Genomic DNA, 17,441 nt, shown 5'->3' with positions numbered 1-17,441 from the left:
AGATATATTCGTTATTTCGTCATTTCTGTATTCTCAGCTATAAATTTAATATCAAAGAAATGCCTCACTGCTTCGTTCTAAATCCTGTTTGAGCCAACCTGGGAAAATATATTGTTTTGGATTTCCTAATAGAATATATATATATATATATATATATATATATATATATATATATATATATATATTAATTAAATAGCTGCTCATACAAAAAGAAACTTGGAATTTTACCTGTGCTCTATTTCCCATCTGTAGCGTATTTTCTATTAAAAATATTTCTTGAGTTGTAGCGTCTGCTTGGTTTTTGGTTATCTAAGCTGCAGTAAGTCGCCCTGGGACCCCTGAAGGCACACCCCACACACTTACACTGCGTGACCTGGGGTCACAAGTAATGGCTGCAAGCTAATTGATTGAGAAAGGCTTGTCTGGCGGGGCCTCTCAGCGTCCTCCCTTTACATTCCTAACTCCTGCGAAAGAGGCACTAGCCGCTCAGCCCAGCAAGGAAGGGAAAAAAAGGGAGGAAGTTTCTCCTTCTGATTACACTCCGAATTCCCTTGTAGTGAGCTTACTTCTCTCCACCCACTTCTTCCCAAGAACTCCTTCACTTGAAGGTGAACAACAACGTTAAGCCATGATCCCAGAGCTACCCGCCAAGTGCCTGGAGTCCTGATTGAACTGAAAGGACAAATGACCCACTTCAGGCGATGGGGAGCGTGTGGACATGATATTAAAACTTCAGCAAAGTGCACAGCCGCACCAGGCAGAAGCCGGGACTCAGAGTGACAGGCAAATAAGCCAGCTCGTGCACGGGGCCTCTGGGTGGCAGCTCTGGGCTGCTGGGTGTTGGACAACTATAGGCAAAACTGAAATGGATCAGGGGCAGAAAATAGCACACTTTTGCGCCACGCAACCGTTGCTGTCGCCTGGTGAGTGCAGATTTAAGATTTTTTTTTTTTAAATATGCTCTCTCTCTGTTGTAAAACCAGTAGAGAAATCTCTCCGTGCTCCGAGGGGAATTACGGCAAGAGCATTTGCTTGTGAGTTCCCATAAGGCGATTTGCTTTTGTTTCTGCTTGATTTCACATTAAACTTGGCAGTGCTAACGGAGGAATACAATATTTGTATTGTCTTGGTGTCCTTTTGCTTAAAATGGTCCTTTTGTTTTTAAGTCATGCTTTCTCTTTAAGCTGAATAAATATTGTTTTAGGCAAATCAGGTGTGGAATAGATAATGGGGGAACAACGGTGTGACAGGAGAGATGTAAACATTTCATTGAAGTCCAACTTTGTGTCACTTCTCGTGGCTTCGCGTTTGCTGCCTTATCTCAGGAATATATGGCACAGTGTGTGTGAAAATAGCTTTGTGTGAGAATTCCTGTGAGTTACAGGGTCAGGGCCTGGGTGTTATCTGACTGCCAGCAAGACTCGCTGGGGTGTCCTCTTATTTTTAACCTAAAATAGGAAAAACAAGTGCATCTATACATATTAAAAAGTAAGTGTGTGTTTTGATTTCTACAGTTGCCTTCTTACAGCCTCTGCGTGTTATTCCTGGCAAAGGGTCCTTTAAACGTGTTTTTGAGAAGTAGCATGCAAACTTCTTTTGTTTCTTTATGTTTTGTTTGCTCACATTTCTCTGTTGAAACTCTGCACACAGTTTATTTTCTGAATTTTAATGACCTTGAAACAAGACTGGGTAATGTTCAGTGCAGATATTTCAGTGCAAATGCCTTGCAAATGAGTAAGCATGCTTTTCTGGGAGGGGGAAAAAAAACAACCTAAGAGTGTAAACTGGGCTTAATTCCTCATTTAAGCATAAATAGAATCCTATTTTAAATGTGCTGCATGTTAAAAAAAAAAATCAGAACCTTCAGGGAGAAATGTTATAGAAGACATTCTTCTTCAAAAACTGAAAATATAGAATTATAGTTTTAATAAGTACCAGACTATGATTGCTGTCATTGACTTTGTTTAAAAAACAGTTTTCTTATGAAAGTGACTTCATTAGATGTTACCCAATGAATGAAGTGAAAAACATATCTCCCACACTGCTGCTTTGATATCTTACAGAGGAGGTCTGCATTATTATGTGTTTCACCTCCACTGAAAATATTTAAAGAGCAGCTCCTTAATATAAATTTTGAATAATCATTTTAAAAATAAAACTGCCTACAGGAAGCTCCTTATGTTTTGAGACTTATAGCCTCCGGTTGCTAAAGCAAATGAATAAATGGAAAAATATATTGAAGTAATTGTGAAGCAATAAAACTTCACAATAAAGGGAGGAAAACTTTCAAAGAAGAATGAATGTGTTTTTGCTTATAAGGCAATTTTGAGGCATTATTTAGCTCTTCTTTTTCAAAGATTTATGGAAAACTATCAACTGTTGCAAAACTTAAGAGTCTTGACTTTAATACAAAAACTCTGTGTAAGAAGGATAATTAATTTTGAGCTACTCCTATGATTTGATACAAGCTTCTTTCAATAACTGCAAAATGCGACTGATAAATCCTTCTCTAGAGGAGTTCTTTATGCTCATCACCTGTTACAGACATTCTTTTTTTTTTCTCTCACAAACACATTTCCTAGTTGTTTATTAGTAGTACAAGAAAGTGAAAGCCTTTTTTTTTTTTAGAGAGAGAGAGAGAGAGAGAGAGAGAGAGAGAGAGAGGAAGAGAGAGAGAGAATGTTGAAATTTTCATTTGCATGGGCCTTTTGAGGTTTTTGGTTTTTAAAATTATATTCTCATCAAAATTGCCAAGGTTTTTTAATAAGGTCTTTGATATGTATAGTCAAGAAAGGAGGTGTCAATTGTTTGTTTTTTGTTTCAATATGTCTCATTAAGTAAAGTTAAGGTGTGGCTGAGGGTTTATGAAAGGCTTTGTCAAGAGATCAGCCTTTTGAAAATTTCTCCCTTTAGTATCAAGATTGTAAAAAAAAAAAAAAAAAAATGTTTACCCCTTACCTATTCCCTTCAAACCAGACAAGAGACAAGAAATTAAAGGCAACTTCATTATTTTCCTTGGTTATAGCTAACCACAACTCAAGCAGTTACTATGCTATGAGGAGGGGCTACAAAAGAATGAGGGTCCCTTTAATGGAAGGACATAAATTGTGATAAACAAAAGAAAAAAGGTCAACTGTTTAATTTTCCTAACAATTAATCTTAAACTTCTGTCTTCACTCTCTTCTGTTCATATTTGCTTATTTGTTGAGGTGAAGGCATCTTTTAAAAACTGAAATCCATGGTTTTAAGAAAGTATATATTTTCTTATGTAAGGCTAGTTTTCCACAGAAGTTTAAATTATGTGTTAGATTAATAGAAAACAATGGAAATATGTTCACAAATTAATTCTAGGGTTATTTCTCTTAACTCTATCTAAAATATATTGACGATTCATTGTTCTTCCTCTAGGTTATTATATTACACCAGTTTAGAGTGTGTGTGTGTGTGTGTGTGTGTGTGGTGTGTGTGTGTGTGTGTGTGTGTGTGTGGTGTGTGTGTGTGTGTGTGTTTGCATTTATGAGCTCACAACAAGGGCAATAGAGTGGTCTGGACATGTGATAGGGTTATGACACTCTTCAACTTACTTCCTTAATTCTCATGGCCACTAAATTTCAATATTTTTCGGTACCCCTGCAGCTATAGACATTTGTTGCAGTGAAATTATGCCTTCTCTATTGAGGAAAAATATCATAATGGCTGCACTTTTATTTCAACTACATTTAACACTTTTATAAATTGGTTTATTTTGTCAAAATATAGGGCAGAATCTATAGGATTAGATTATTTTGTCTCTAACAAATTGTGGGTCCTCTATCGGTATTCTACAGAGTTGCAATAAGGTACTTATTACTATTCTTACAGGGAAAAAGAGCATAGTGACTGTTCAACTTTGTAGAAACTTTGATCTTAGGAATCACAGTTTTCTTAAATTATGAAAATCTCTAAGATTTTCTTTTTAAAATTCTTTATCGCTAATCTTTTTTTTTTTCTGGAACACTCTAGGAAATGTATGTGTAAGCTTCATAATATATCAGACACATTTCTTAAATTGTCTTTTACACTAATTTATATATATTTTCTGCTCTGCATTTTTGGTGAATTTACTCAAAATTATCTTCCAATCTACTAATTGTTGTTTTTACTATTTCCACTGTATAAGTATCTAATTGAAACTTTTCCCATAGTCACGTTTATTGTTTTATCTCTATTTTCTGGAAAATTATATTGATGTTATTTCTTATTTTGTGTATTTAGGGATACTAACATGCTTACTTGGAAATTCTGAAATGTATCTATTATTTTTATATCATCTAGAATGACTTCATTGCCTGTTTTTTAAACTTTTTCTGGTAATTTTTTTTGGGGGGTATGACTTCACATGTCTTGGAATTTTGGTTTTCAGTCCCAACGTAAGTGAAAAGGATTAAAAAAAATTCTCTCATTGCTAGCCTCACCCCAGTGCTGCTCTCTACCCCAAGTTCACAATCTCTGATAACGAAGATATCATAGATCTAGTCACCAAGTCAAACAACAGTTTGCCCCAGATTCTAGCTGGTGCTTCTGGCCTCCCTGCTACACAGCTCTATGTAAACCATGGCTCCAGGGCGATAGGCAGTTATTCAACTTCCTGTTCTCTCAGATTTCAGTCACTAACCTGACACTGATTTGCACTCCCTGTGGGCAAGTGTGGCACCTCAGTTACCTCACAGATGTAGGGAATCCTTTGCCTCTCATTCCAGAAACCAGCAGTGCACTGCGCTCACTTTCTGTTTGTCTTCTATCAGTGGTTCTGGGAAGTGTTTACATTGTTGATATCACTGTTACATTATCTTATTTAATATTTTATCTGTTATGGTTATATGTTGAAAGCAAAGGTGAAAGGCTCAAAGAATCACTTCAAGAATCACTAGGTTACATTAAGGACAGTAGTTGATAACTTAGACATTAACAGGAAGGAAATCCTGCTAATGGAGACAACATGGATGAACCTTGAGGGCATTATGCTAAGTGAAATAAGTCAGATAGAGATAAACCTATACTGTGTGATCTCGCTTACATGTGGAGATGTGAAAACCAAACTCATAGAACAGTAAACAGATTGGGTAGTTGCCAGAGTCAGGGGTTGGGGGAGGTGGCGGGGGACGGCAAGAATGGGTGAAGATGGTCAAAAGGTACAAACTTCCAGTTAAGATAAGTTCTGGGAGTGTAATGTAAAGCCTGGTGACTATGGTTAACAACACAATAATATACTGGTGTATATTTGAAAGTTATTAAGAGAGAAGATCTTAAACATTTTCATTACAAGAAATTTATAACTATGTGAGTTGATTGATGTTAAAGTTATTGTAATCGTTTCACAATATGTACATATATTAAACAAGTATGTTGCACATTTTACACTTATACAGTGTTGTATGTCAATTATATCTCAATAAAACTGGAAAAAGAACAGTATTCGGTCAGGATAGAACCCTTAATAAAAATCAATATTTAAGGAACAGATAAAGGAAGAGAAGGAGTTCAAAAGGAGATAGAGAAAGAATTGTAGCTACAAGAAATATATTCCAAAATTAAGTTCCTTGCATAATAATAAACTTCCTTATTTTTGTTGTGGGGTTTTGTGCAGGGTTGCAAATTTACTGTCACAATTATGAAATTAGGAAAACAAGTTATAAAAATATTAAGAAATTAAAGCCTTAAGTAAGTGTCTATTGCATTCTATCACTTGGTTTTACTTTAAGATCTGCCAGTCACTAAGGAATGAATTTTTAATTCATGTAATAACTAGGAAAATGAAAACTTCTGGGGGAAAACATATAATTTATAAGCTATGTATTTATTGATTTACTAAATGTTTAGCATCATGTATGCTATCTTTTATACAGGGTTGGGAAAAAATAGATTTACAGTTGTTCCTAGGGAAAATAATACAATAATAAATAAATAAATAATACAAGAATAAACTGTGTTTTGCATATTCAAAACAATAAACCTACTTTTGTCCCACCCTCTATTCCATTCATCTATAGATATTATATCATAGATCAGTCAGACCTTCTTGTCATAGTATATTTTCTTGACAACTTGATTCTCCAGTTATACATTTGACAAGAGGTGAATATCCAAAATTTATATAGAATTTATAAAACTCAACAGGGACACAAACAAGCAGACAGATTGAAAAATGGGCAAGGGCCCTGAATAGACACTTCTCCAAAAAGGACATACAAATGATAAATAAAAAAGAAGTTCAATGTCACTAATCAGTAGAGAAAGGCAAATTAAAACCACAACAAGATGTCACTTCATCAATGATGTGAGAATGGCTATCATCAATAAATCAACAAACAAGTGTTGGCGAGGATGTGGAGAGAAGGGACCTCCCCTCCCCCTTCATGAACTGTTAGTAAGAATGCAGATTGGTGCAGTCATTGTGGAAAACAGTATGGAGTTTCCTCAAAAAAATGGAACTGCCCTGTGACCCAGCAAATCCATTCCTGAGAATATATCTGAAGAAACCCCAAACACTAATTCGAAAGAATATATGCACCCCTCTGTGTTCATTGCAACATTATTTACAATAACCAAGAATTGGAAGCAGCCCAAGTGTCCATCGGTGGGTGAGTGGATAAAAGAGCTGTGATACATTTACTCAATGGAATACTACTCAGCCATAAAAAGAAGGAAATTTTACCTTTAGCAACAGCATGGATGGACCTAGAGAGCATTATGCTAAGTGAAATAAGCCAGTCAGAGAAAGACAAGTACCGTACGATTTCACTCATATGTAGAATCTACTGAGCAAAATAAACTAACAAACAAAATAGAAGCAGACTCATAGATAGAGACTGACTGACAACTGTCAGGTAGGGGAGGGGTTGCAGGGCTGGGTAAAAAAAGGTGAAGGGGTCAAGCAAAAAAACAAATAAATAAACAAAAATACTCATAGACACAGACAACAGTCTGGTGATTACCAAAGGGAAAGGGGGATGTGGGGGAAGTAAAAGGGATTACAGAGGGAAATAAATGGTGATAGAAGGAGACTTGACTGGGCAGCAAGCACACCATGTAATATTCAGATTATATATTATAGAATTGTACACCTGAAACCTATACAACTTTATTAACTAACATTACCCTAATAAATTCAATAAAAAAGACAACTTTATTCTAATGGGTTTTTCTTTGCCTTTTATATCTTGGGTGTTTGCACGCTTTCATCTCTATCCCCACCTTTTTATCAGGAATGACATCAGATATAGGGAAACCATGGCCAGGATTTTTTACGTTTCGAAAGTGATACATTGGCATCATGATCTTTTCTCTTCTTTCAAGCCTTTTAGTTTTAATGTTTAAAAACTACTCATAGTTTCTGGTTCTGAGATTACTCCAAGACATATCTATTTTAAACTTTTTGAGGTGTTGTTTTTTACTTGTTTTCAAGAAAGTCCATTCTTTCTCATATTTATTTTTTTATGGAATTTTTATTTATTAGTCTGTCCTCTAAGAGTACAAATGTGTCTGCGGTTTTCTTCTGGCCTTTCAGTTGCATTAATTTGTTCCGTCTGGCTTCTCTTACCTTTCTTTCTGGAAGGTGTGGTGGATTTCTGGATTCATATCTCATAATGTGTTACTTTGTAGTGAAATTCCTGCACAATCTTTCATTACTCATGTCTGGTTGCTTTAAGGTTCTCCTACACTGTTCATTGCTGACACTGTTCTCCCCTCAGCAGAGACTTTTACTTCATTTTCTATAAAATATCTGCCTCAACAAAGAAGAAGTAAACATTTAAATCTCAAAGCTAAATATGGTATTCCTTAATATCAGTCTTTTCTGTGTTAAATTTTGATATCTTATATTGAGTGATAATTGGCTTTCTTATTGTTCTCGTCATCTCAATCAATATTTTCTTGTCAGTCAGATATAAATTAGTAAGAGTAGATTTAATATGTTCTTGAAGGCAAGCTATAAAAACACAATATAGCAAGATTTTTACAGTATTCACTTGTACTATTTCTGCACTAGAGGCAACGTCACAGGTATGTGGCCCAAATCATTTAGGTTTAGAACACTTGAATCAACATTTAGAATTCTTGTCTCCTGTGGATAGAAAAAAATGATCAATGCTTACTAAATATTATTAACCTTTTAATCACTGTTATGCATTTACCAAATCAATTAAAATTATTCATTGGTTGATTAAAAATGAATAGTTACAAACAGAAATTTAGAAAAGCAACACTGATACTTAATTCACACAGATAAATTGATCGATAGATACCCCTAATCTCTTTCCAGCCACTCTGGCAGGTGCTTTGGGATCCACAGAGAAGCATCTGACATAATTCCTGCTCACCAGCAGCTGAGTAGCATTAGAGAGAATTAACTAGCACACAAAAAAATTTTTTTTAGAAACAGGCAGAATGTTAAGACTTTTTCAGAGGATAAACCATTATAAAATGAATATTATAGAAGTGCCAACACAGGTGAAAACATTCTGAATGAATTGCTACTATACATTATTTAAGACCAAAACATCTGCTTGACCTGGAGTGATGAGAATGACCGGGGCATATGTTTAGGAATTAAAAAGTCTAGCCAAATGAATTCAGTGGTAGCCAGGAGGTCTGGAGGCCAATTCCCTACAGATGTAACAAATTCTAGGAGAGTAATTATGTCCAAACTAGAAGCCCGTTGCACGAAGATTCGTGCAAAAGACTTTCACCTGGCTGCCAGCAGCAGTTTTCCTCTGGCCACCCGCTGATCAGAGCGCCTCCCACCAGCGCAATCGGCTACCCCGAGAGGAACTTCGATCGGGAGGCGCTCCGATGGTGGGTGGCCAGAGGAAAACTGCTGCTGGCGGAAAACTGGTGCCGGCAGCCACGCAATTGTCCACCCCGAGTTGCGCCACCAGTGTCTTCCGCCAGTCCCATGGGTCCTTCTGCAGCGCCGGCCGTTTAGGCTGGCCGGAGGAGCGAGGGTCGGGGACTCGCGAGTCCCCACCCCCCGCTCCTACCGCCAGCCAATCGGCCACCCTGAGTCCCGCCCCCCGCGCCTCCAGCCGGCCCAATCGTGGGCGTAGCGGAGTGATGCAATTTGCATATTGCCTTTTTATTATGTAGGATGGAGAAATTGTTAGACCCAATCTGCAGCATGGGGATGGGTTCAGCAATGGAGAAAAGATGAGATGGCCATTTGAGTCAACGTAGGGTCATTCCAACAAATCCTTCCAAAAGAAGACCATTCTGGCATTATTTATTATTCCCCACTGCAATAATTGGCTGACCATTCAGCAGCTCTATGCTAATTAGGCTACATTTACTGATATAAGAGATAAAATTTCAGCATCTTAAAAGTTCCAGCATAGTCCAGAAGTTTAGGACTTAGAGCAGTGTGCCTTGGGAAGCTTTCTGCTCCTTGATTCTTTCCATCTTGTTATTCAGCAACATCAACCTCCACAGCCACACTTTGTAAGTTTACACATGGAAGGATTTTATGGTCCTGACCTGGAAGTGGAATAATCAATCCCACCCACATTCTGCTCTTTAGAACTCAGCCATCGGACCAGAACTTGCTTGAGTAACTCCAGTACATGTCATCTATCTGTGTCCCCAAGAAGAAGCGTCCCAACCACTAAATCAGATAACACACTTCTGTCGTACATACAAAGCTCTGAGTCAGGCATTGTGGTGAGCACATACATAACCAAGACACACTTTTTCCTTCAAAAGTCTTGGGTAGAACTATATGTAAGTAAATGTTAATGCAATACCAGATGAAGTACCCCTATAACAGAGGGATAGAGAATCTCTTGCAAAGGAAGGACATCCCGGAAGAGGCAATATTTGAGCAGAGCTTGAAGCATAGAGGGAGGTCATCATCAGGTAGAGATGGAAGTGACTTCATGAAAAGTGACATGACAACAAGTAGTTATCAAATGGTTATGAGAGTCTATGATAGTTTCAGAGATAAAGATGTCTGAGAGAGATTTTGAAGCTACCACATGACAGACTTTTAATACCCTGTTTATAGTTCAAGAGCCATTTCAAAATCTGTAGCTTATGCTTAAGAAAGTAGTGTTCAGAACACATTAGAATTAAAGAACTAAAGGATAGAAGTCTTGGGAAGCTACTTGAACTAAGGGAGTGGGAATCGAACTGAGAGAACAATTAGGCAAACCATTTGAAAAAATAGATTTGAAAACACTTTGAGATTATGTACACTGGTGATGAATCCAGAGATTTTGTATTTCACTAATAGAGTATTCTCAAATGTTAATCCTTGGGAATTATTTGATGAGTTCCAAAGAGCACTTACAATCGATTTCAGTGATGGCGAACCTATGACACACGTGTCAGCACTGACACTCATAGCCATTTCTGATGACATGCGGCCGCTGAGGTGGCCGCATGCCGAGGATGAAACATTTGCTGCTCCTGAGGATGAAACATTTGCGAAATAATGTTTTTTCCTCAAAGTGACACACTACCCGAGTTATGCTCAGTTTTTTGGCGAAGTTTGACACACCAAGCTCAAAAGGTTGCCCATCACTGATAGATTTTATCTGCTAAGTGACTATTAAAATCTTCCCAGGCAAGAACTTTGGAGTTTGAGCAATGACGTCTCTAGAAGCCTTGAACTTCAGAGAAGCACAAGAGATATCTTCTATTGTAGCCACACATTACCATATTTTGATAAAAAATCATCTGAACAAGAAATAACACAAGATAGAATACCTCCCCCTTTCTAAACTCTAACTAGGCAAATGTATTCCTTTTATCTTCAACTGCCTTCCCTTGACCAAAACATTCACTCAAAATTCTCTTCTAGACATTATCAGGATACAGATATTCCTTGTAAATTTTGCAGAAAGTTAAGTACATTTTAGAGAGTTTGAAGGTTTTAGGAGTCCTTTTAATTCTAGACTTCAGTGACGGAAAGAGTAAGCCTGGGGTGCTTCTGAAGTGAACATTAAGTCTCTTCTGCACGTTAAGAATATTCATAACTTGATCTCTGGGAATGAGGTTTTAGAGAGCCACTTTTCCCCATTTTTTATGATGCAAGGGAAGTATTTAAATGTTTAAGGACTAAAATAGCCTCTTGAACTCCCATTAGACCTGCTAGTAACAATTTACCAGATGTAAAACTACAAATAGTATTAATGTAGAATCTTTGAGGCCTGGCTTCCAGGCGTTCTGCCCTGAGAATATTTTTTCATCAGCTACTGAAAACGTTACTCCTCTAAGAAGATAGCCTAATCCTTGTTAAGGTCAAAACAAAAGATCCCCATTAATTCCTGCAGAGAAGAGGTAACAAAATTTAGGTGACAATCAAGGTGTTATAATTCATATGTTACTTTCAGATCAATAATTTATTTAAAAGGATTCCAACTTTCAGAGAAATTTTACTTCCATTAGCATATTATATGCTATGTTTAAGTAAGTTGAGACTACCAATTGGAAATATAGTACAAATAGAAGTGCATTAATTATAATCATCAACTATTATGGTTTTCAAATGAATTTTAGTTACAATGGGTAGTATTTTTGTGCTTTGAAATAATTTGGTCTAAGGTGTAGCTTTCCTTTTAATAATGCATGCATTTTCAAAATATTAAAGACAGAAGGACAGGACTTCCTAAAAGTACCCAGGGTTAGTTACATTCATTGGTTCCTTTTCATTGATGATATTCAGAAAATGGGGAGAACTTTGTAAAGTAAGTGGGGCCTGGCCGGTGTTGCTCAGTGGTTGAGAGTCGACCTATGAACCAGGAGGTTAATCAAAGCAGGTTCAATTCCTAGTCCGGGCACATGCCCTGGTTTTGAGCTCAATCCCCAGTAGAGGGTGTACAGGAGGCAGCCAACCAATTGATGTTTCTCTCTCTCTCTCTCTCTCTCTCTCTCTCTCTCTCTCTCTCTCTCTTTCTCAAATCAGTAAAAAAAAAAATATTTTTAAAGTAAGTGGGAAAAGGACTGATCAGGTATCAGATGAGCTTAGGCTACTCTCTTATTTGCCACAAAACTTACCCAAGCTTTTAGTTTTATCCAGGATAACCACTCTATCCACCACATAGAGTTATTCTGAGGAACAATTATTACATGTTCAGCATTCAGAGAGAGAGGTAAAAATATTCCTGCCATCTTTCCATTATTGTCAAACTACGATGGCTTAACTGACTTCGCTCCCATGTTGTGTCTTTCTGATCACTCACAGTTCTATAAAGTAGTCTTGTTACCAAGTCTACCATTTTCTGTTTTCACCATCTGAGAGAATAATACATTTTCTGCATTTCAATAAAGTGAAATACTGGAACAGCGACGAGGATAAAGAAAGAAATTTTATGCTATAATTGGCTGCTGCCAAAGGCTTTTTTTTTTCTCTCTCTCTTTCTCTCCACATTGCAATTCTTATTGTATTATACCACTGTACTAAAATAACCCATTGATTTTTTTTTCCAAATATCTCGGTGTTTGATTTTGGTATTTCTTCAAAGTTATTTCATGTACTAGAATCTATGATTAGAAGATTAAGCTAAAAATGTGTAGTTATAAGATTTTTTTGTAAGGTTGATTTACTGAGTTCAAATAAAACCATAACTAAGAATATTATTGATTTTTTTAAAAAATAAAATAAAGATGAACTCCTACTGACTTTTTAATAGTATGCAATTGAAGGGAAAATTGCTCTATTAGTTGATTATTTAAAATTTTATAACCATTTCTCCTTCTTTGTAGAGTGATACTAGAGAAGGACTAAGTATTTAGGATACATAAATTATTTAAATAAAACTGCAAAAAAGAAAAATGAGAAGTAAAAACAACCTCTGAAGCTAAGTTTGGGTGAGATACATTTGGTAGTATTGGAGATTTGATATGTAAAATAGAGCAAATTTCATATAGGCATGATTGGAACAGGCTAAATATTTATGATTAATATAAAATTTTATCAAATATCTTGACAATTATGAAGGAATTGGTGGGTCATCAGTGCAAATATTGATTAGGATGAATGAGAATGTGTGTGAGTGTGTCTTTGGTTCATCTGGTTTGTTTTCTTATCCTTTTGTAACTCCTTTAAATGAAAGGATGTGTCCTCTGGTTCTTTTGTAAAGGTAAGATTTTCATTCACCTTCCCTTATAATTTTCCCAAAGAGGGAGAATTAAAGTTTCATAACATGTATAAAAAAGTTTAAACAGTTTAGCTATTTATTTATCACTAGAGGCCCGGTGCACGAATTCGTGCCCAGATGGGGTCCCTTGGCCTGGCCGGCGATCAAGGCCTATCAGGGAGGGAGGGAGATGGCCAGAAGGACAGACCCTGGGAGGTTGGCCAGCTGGCCCCAATCACCCCTCAGGAGCAGGGGGAGGTAGAGAAGCCCTGAGGGGCGATCAGGGCTGGCAGCTGCCACTCGCACCCACTGACAGCATCGAGCAATCGGGGCTGGAGCTGGGTGCCGCAGCAGGTACGAGCGGCCGCTCCTGGGCTGGCAGTGGGTGCAAGCAGGGCTGGCACCGGCAGTGGGTGCAAGTGCCTGGCAGGACCACGGTGTGCAGGAGCAAATAATTTTCAGTAACCACCAGAGGCTCGCCCCAATGATAGCGACCGGTGCCCCGCCTTGGTGTGGCACCCCCACTCACTGCTCCACCATCCCGCTGCGGCTGATGCCTGCCATGTTCTGCGCTCTGCTGCCTGCTGCCAACACCCGCCATGATCCGCCTGTACCCCCTTGTGGTCAGCACATGTCATAGCGACTGGTTGTTTGGTTGTTCGGTTGTTCTGTAGTTTGGTATATTAGTATTTGCATATTAGGGTTTTTTATATATAGATGGTAGATTCTATAATACCCATAAGCTTCCTAGTTCCATTAACACTGAGAACATATTTAGAAAATACATGTTAGTTGAATTAAATTGAAAAAATATATATAAATCTTAAATTATGTTAGAGAAAGGACATGTTTGATTTAGTGAAACACATTTAGTGATAGTACAAAGCATTAGATCTGATGACTCAAAATATATCTTTAAATCAGTAGAAATGTTGAAGAACTTGGCATGTTAGAAATGATGGGATGATAACTTAGTTTTGATTACAGCAAGACTGAGTTGAGCAGCTGTTGAGATTGCATAATGATATGTGAGTTTCTCTTCAGGCCTGTAACATATTTCCACTAATATAGATTAAGAATGTCTGGATGAACTATAATTATCCCTGTGGCTTTTGCATAACATAATTAGGTCTTTCTAATGCAAAGTACTTTTATTAAGTGAAAAATGATATTTAAAAGTTATGGAAATGGCTACAAGAACCATTCCACTATGGACGGAAATGTTGGCACTCGTAATAGTATTGTAAAAATATATATATATATCTTTTTGTCATATAGAGTTTTCAGAATTCAAAGTCTTGTTTCTGTGACAAACCCCTGAAGGATGGTTTCAATTATGTAACCCTTTTCCTGGGGTTTGTGCACTGTAACCAGACCACGAAATGGAAAATGTAGTCTTTGTCTGCTTTACATAAATATAGTACTGAGACCAGCCTGTCTTTAAGTGCCTGATTGCTATTTAATTACTGAGCATTCAGCAACCCAACAACAACAACGCAACAATAAATAACTCATGTCAGGGCCTTCTTATCCTTCCTATCACATGGGAAAGATGTGATGTATCTGATACCTTTTTATAACTAGGTTTACTAAATGGTACTCATTACATGTTTTTTATTTTATTTTTTAATATATATGATTTTTTGATTTCAGAGAGAAAAGGAGAGGGAGATAGAAACATCAGTGATGAGAGAGAATAATTGATTGGCTGCCTCCTGCACACCCCCTACTGGGGATCAAGCCCACAACCCCAGCATGTGCCCTCAACCGGAATTGAACTGGAGACCCTTTAGTCTGCAGGCTGACACTCTATTTACTGAACCAAACCAGCTAGGGCTCATTACATGTTTTATAATTACTACCTTAAAATACATAATGAGAATGGTTATATTGATAAATAAAAATATGAATGCAAAGTATTTGCATTCATTTTGATGTAAATATTTTAAAGCAACTGTTATGTGGTAATTTTTTTTAAAAGTTAAATCTGGAGTGAACAAATGGGAATTCCAGCTCTGAGGTGCAGCAGTCTATTCCTAGGCAAGTTTCCTAACCTTTTGGATCCTCTATTTATCATCAACTAGAGGCCCGGTGCACGAAATTTGTGAACGGGTAGGGTCCCTAGTCCTGATTGGGGCCTTCCAGCTGCACGACATTCGTGCACTGGGGGTGGGAGGGGTGTCCCTCAGCCCAGCCTGCACCCTGTCAAATCTGGGACCCCTCAGGGGATGTCTGACTATGGGATCAGGCCTAAACTGGCAGTCGGACATCCCTCTCACAATCCGGGGCTGCTGGCTCCCAACCACTCGCCTGCCAGCCTGATCACCCTAACCACTCCCCTGCCAGCCTGATCGCTGCCTAACAGCTCCCCTGCTGGTCCGATCACCCCCAACTGCCCTCCCCTGCCAGCCTGGTTGCCCCTAACTGCCCTCCCCTGCCAGCCTGGTCAACCCTAACTGCCCTCCCCTGCAGGCCTGGTCCTTCCCAACTGCCTTCCCCTGCCAGCCATCTTGTGGCGGCCATCTTGTGACCACATAGGGACATCCATCTTGTGTGAGGGCGTGGCAGTCGATTTGCATATTACCTCTTTATTATGTAGGATAGCCTACCTTGGTGGAATATTGAGAAAATAAAATGACATAATTTATGCGAACCATCATCTTAAGAATGTTTTTATTGAATCTGACTTTGTAAAAGAATTCATAAGAAATGTGAAAGAGTAATAATATAATATAAAATATATTTTAAATCCTCTCCTTTCATCTCACAGGAGAGGATATAAAATAGATTATATGACATTTTTTAGGAGAGTACCACATTTGAAACTATCTTTTATTTATAAGATTGTGAATTTACCTTTAAGTACAGAATAGCTGTTCCCTCCTTTTTTATCTTCTTTAACTGAATTATTTAGTTGTCTCTTCTCTAATACTTTGTCTGAGAAGAGGTGAATATTTTTAATATTTATATAATACTTCTGAAAGTATTTCTCAATTATTTTCTTAAGCCTTTTTGGAATATTTAGTTTTCTTTTTCTCTTTCATGCTCATATTTCAAACCTAGTATTTTTGTCTTGGAAAATATATCCTTAAGATATGGCTTAAAATAGGTGTAAGAATCATCAGAAATGAAGTACTTTTAGACTTTTCTGTAAGTTTTATTTGTACTTAATCTATTGAAATTAAGCATATGTATTTAGTAAATTATTTTACCTTTCAAAAATGCATTCGTCCTAAATAATAAATTAAACTTGAGATTTTAATTTTTTTTTACTAATGATATGGGAATTTTGGGCTGGAACACGCGGTGTTCCCCTGGGCACGATGGCTTCCCTGGATTCATGTCCATCAGAGTCGAAGAATGAAACCACGGAGGAATGATGGTATAGCAAAGGTGGAAATCTATTGAAGAACAAGTACAGACTCCCATGGGGGAGGGGGAAAGAGTCCACCAAGTTCCTCCTTCCCAGGTTTATAAAGCCTGCAAGTCCCTGTGTCCTGATATCCCCTCTGATTGGTCACTATTCCCTTTTATTTGGTCACTATAGCAACTCCTGAGCTCAAAGGTCAAACCTCACAAGGGACATGTGAGGCCCTCCTTCTTTATTTTGTAAATATAGACCTTTGGCTACTCCAAGTTCCCTTGTCTTATGAAAATGTAACTTCTGCTGGCTACCTGCTCCCTTGTCTCAGGGAAATGTAACTGCTGCCTCTCCCTTGTCTTATGGAAATGTAACCTTTGTAGCTCTGTAGCCCTTGGTTTCTTCCACTGACCCCCCTAAACCTGCCTTTTTCACCCCTAAAAATTCCTATTTCACTAATAACCTATAGTTAAAGTGTCTTATTTAATAAATTATTGCACTTAACCAATATCTATTGTTCTATTAACCAATTGCTCTTGCTTGTTGTAGAAATTAAATTGTTAGGGATTAAATACTGGAGATGATCAGAATTTGTTGGATTTACCAAAGAATCATTGAAAAAAGAATTTTAATTATAGTTTTAAAAAACATTTAATGAGTAGCTCTTTGTGGTATGTGCTTTCCTACTTAATTATCTCCTTATTTCAATTTAAGGATTGGGAAATTGCGGCTGAGGAAGATCAAATACCTTGCTCAAAATCAGTTTCCCAAGTCCATTGCTCTTTGTAACTATACCTCGAGGGGGAGAGATTTCTGATAACTCTTTTCAAATCTGAAACCTACCAACAGCCAGAGTTTTTATCTGACATTGAAGAACTTACAATTACTACTATTCTTTCATGAGACTTAATTTTTGAGAATGCTACTTACAAATAAAGTTGAATTAATATTTTCAGAGGAACAATAGGAAA

The 17,441-nt window shown here is 37.4% G+C and overlaps 1 protein-coding gene across 12 annotated transcripts in view; it reads left to right on the top strand.

The window, feature by feature from the left end:
- The first annotated feature begins 564 nt into the window (after window positions 1-564).
- The window catches only part of LOC307094044 (uncharacterized protein), a 322,974-nt gene continuing 306,097 nt past the window's right edge, over window positions 565-17,441 (top strand). For all 12 annotated transcript variants that reach the window (XR_013813029.1, XR_013813033.1, XM_079762508.1 and 9 more), the window contains exon 1: window positions 565-923. The gene's annotated coding sequence lies outside the window, so the exon portion shown is untranslated. The remainder of the gene's footprint in view (window positions 924-17,441) is intronic.

Source organism: Cnephaeus nilssonii (genome assembly GCF_951640355.1).
Source record: "Cnephaeus nilssonii genome assembly, chromosome: 3".
NCBI lineage: Eukaryota > Metazoa > Chordata > Mammalia > Chiroptera > Vespertilionidae > Cnephaeus > Cnephaeus nilssonii.
The sequence above is the reverse complement of the archived record's forward strand: the minus strand, read 5'-3'. Positions and strand labels throughout refer to the sequence as shown.